Source organism: Brassica napus, chromosome C2, assembly GCF_020379485.1.
Source record: "Brassica napus cultivar Da-Ae chromosome C2, Da-Ae, whole genome shotgun sequence".
Taxonomy (NCBI): Eukaryota; Viridiplantae; Streptophyta; class Magnoliopsida; order Brassicales; family Brassicaceae; genus Brassica; species Brassica napus.
This window is the reverse complement of record NC_063445.1, coordinates 31,885,276-31,888,902: the sequence shown is the minus strand read 5'-3', so window position 1 is coordinate 31,888,902 and position 3,627 is coordinate 31,885,276.

Below are 3,627 nucleotides of genomic sequence, written 5' to 3'. Positions count from 1 at the left end.
CGACGTCGAATACACCATCCTCGAACTGGCCACCTGCGCGCTACGTCCTATCACCCGTGTCGTCCATCCCAGAAGGAACTTTAGCAAAGAAATCTTCTGGCAGATCCTCCGTAATCTGAGGCAGATCAAGCTTCTCAACGGAGAAATCCGAAACCGCCATCACATAAAGCTCCGACCCGAGCTCGAACTCTTTCGTCCGAGGACGCAACAACTCATCCGAGGCCAAAAGATTGTTGTTCATGATCTCCTTCAAGAGATCTATATTTGCCATTACCTCCCTAAGACGAGCTTCGCAATCAGTTGCAGCCTTCTACTTCTTCCACTTCTCTTTCAGATATATCAACACATCCAAGTAGCTATCCGCCAAAGTCTTTTTAGCGTCATAAGTTGCGCGACGAAGATCATCAGAGAACTTATTAGCAGAAGATTCGACCTTCGCTTCCAAAAAGGAAACTTGCTCGAGAGCCGACTTCCTCTCGTTACTCACAACTCGCAGACGAGCCTCAAGCAAAGCAGCTTGATTCCCCAGCTTCTCAGCAGCGGCCAGTTGAGCAACATTAGCACGCTCTCGATCCTGAGCCATCTTCAGACCAAGTTTGAGCTCCCGAACGACCTTCTTTATTTCATAAAGCTCGTCTGAACGCGAAACATCATGCATGCGCTTTTCTAAAGTCGCCACGAACTCGTTATTAGCCTCCATAACAAGTCAGCACCAACAAAACAAACCAATGATTCAAAAGCAACAAATATCAAATAGGACGACCTTAGCGTGAGCGACAACCATCTTCACATAAGCCTCGCGCTCCGTCATATTTCGCAAAGAAGGAAGCCGACACCCAACAGGTTTGAAATGCCTCACCAAGTGAGCAACGCTATCCGGATCCTCTGTGATAGGACAATCCTTGGAGTGAGAAAGCTGCCAATGAAACGGTTTAGCGACAGCCGTCTCACCCAAAACACCGAGACGATGGTCCGAACCATTCGTTTTGGCCTTCTTCGGAGGACGATCACACCCCTCCGAGTTGGGCTACCCAACTTGGTACGAGCAAAAAAAATTTCACCCTCGAGGCCTTTCCCCTCTTGAGATGAAGCTCGCGGAAGTCGGGTCTCCTCGCGAAGAACTTCTGTGAGCGCTTCGCTCACGTCTCCAGATCGAATGCGTTTCGCATTAACGCCGCCAGCTCGATTTCGCATCCTTTCTGATTCACGAGGGTTCACCCTTCTCGAAGTCATATCTTCTTGGCAGAAGGAAACAAGTGTTGGGGTCAAAAACGGTTACGACGAAGTTAACGTCCAAATTCCAGAAGAAGAAAAAAACGTAGAAGAATTCTTCGACAAATATACTTTCGAAATAGATTCTTCTTTACGAAAAACCTTTGCGGAAGAAACGCGAATCATCGGACAAGAGCTCGAAAAGGATCGTTACGCAGCGACCAAACGCGTGCTCCGCTCGGTTGCTACGTAGCGACCAAGTTCGAGCCAAAGCTCAGTCACTGTATAACAACCAAACGCCCATTCTGCTCGGTCGCTACGTAGCGACCAAGCTCGAGCTCGAGCCGACATCGACATCAGTCCATGCATTCTCGTCTACCCTTCGATGCTATCTCCCGAATACCGTAGCGAACCCATCTCACGTTCCCCGCCATTTCTAAGTTATCAATCAAACTTTACCGTAAAAACCGCGGAAAGTTCATTCTTTATCGAAAGAAGCCGTAATAAACGCTTCGAGTCGAAAGATGGCCCAAAGGGACCTAGGACACGACTCGAGGCCCAACTTACGACTTCTTAACCAACAGCCCGTAAACCACATGTCGGTTTACGCTTGGTCCGCAAGGGGAGATAAATGTCAAGTTTCCGCGGATAAATACGAAATTTTGAAGATAATTACGAAGATCGGAAAAAATGGAATATCTCCATTTTTATGCTATGGCGGCTTAAGAGCAGAAGAGGAAAGGCGTAAACCGACCTTGGAGTCAGTATATAAGGGGTTCTAGGCGAGAGGCATGAGGAGAGGATTTTTCAGAGCGAACTTAGCACTTAGAGCAATTAGGCATATATCCGTTTTTGTTATTCGAGCTGCGACTCAACTAGGTTATTGTCGTCTTAGGGTTTTAGAACTAGGAATCTCGCCGACAGCTCTCGTAGCCCAGTCTCTTACCTTGTTGTAACGCTCAAACGCGAATTCGGAATAAGATATACTTTGCTCTCTTTTCGATTTCTTATACTTTATCGTTGTCATTATTGTGTTCTGATTGCTTGGCGTCTGGTATTAGCAGATATCCGGGACCTCTGGGAAATTAGGGTTTTCCTAGTTTCCATATTTAAACGGAAATCGACAGTGTGAATTTCGGTTCCCATAGTTTGGCGCTAGAAGGAGGGGGGGGGGGTACGGATCAATCTAACTCTCAACCGCATCACGCTCAACCAGACATGTCAACTGACGACGCGGATAATGTGCAGACTCCTCTTAACGGAAGCAGTGGCACTGCCAATGCCGCGGCGCTCGAGGAGTTTAAAAAGATGTTCGCCACCTACGAAAAAAGGTCGGAAGAACAGGATCAGCTTTTGAGCACCTTGACCAAACAAGTTGAAACTTTAATGGCAAGGACTCAAGCAATCTGCCCCCGTGGGACCACTAAAGTCCGCGGGAAAAGACTCGACTTTGCGACCCCACTCAACAGGCCTGGAGCCGCCCAGGAACGACCTCCGGGTCAAAACCCTAGCGAGAAGTCTCCCGTCGAAAAGGGAAACTCCGAAAGCCCTCCGCCTCCCGCGAAGGCTTCGGAGAACAACGGAGTCGAGCAAGTCGACCTGGATCCTAGCGATGTCTCCAACAATACTGATGAAGACGCTGATAGACATCCAAGAAGGACCAGAAGCCGATTCACTCGGGAAAGCTCTCCGTTCGACAAACTAATGACAGAAGAGGAGGAAATCCTCTATTGGAACGAACAGGAAGAGCTGGCTGAAAAACAAACCAAGCTCACTCGCAGTAAACGCCGACAAGCGCGGAAACCTGCTGACGAGACGTCAGATATACGCGACCTTCGTGACTATATCACCAAGACTGCGGCAGAAGTAAGAGCCGTAAAATCTCAAATCCATCATGCTACGAGCGCGGCCCCTGAGATCGACAGACTGCTGGAAGGGGCTCGGAACACCCCTTTCACCGCTCGCATCTCAGATACAAGGGTGTCCGATCCAGGAAAGATCAAAGTACCGAAGTATGATGGTACGACCGATCCGAGAGCGCACCTTCAGGCTTTCCACATCACGATGGGAAGAGCAAGGCTGAAGGACGGCGAGAGAGACGCCGGCTACTGCCGCCTGTTCGTCGAGAATCTAGAAGGAGCAGCCCTCGAATGGTTCGCGCGCCTTAAACGAAACTCTATCGGGAGTTTCCGACAGCTTGCATCAGAATTTCTCAAGCCATACTCTATGTTCATAGATAAAGAAACTTCCGATGTCGATCTCTGGAGTCTGTCGCAGAGGGAAAAGGAACCCCTCAGCGAGTTCATCAGCCGGTTCAAGTTGGTGATGTCCAGGGTAAGCGGGATAAGCGACAAGGTGGCCATCGACGCGCTCAGAAAGGCGCTCTGGTACAAGTCGAAATTCAGAAAATGGATA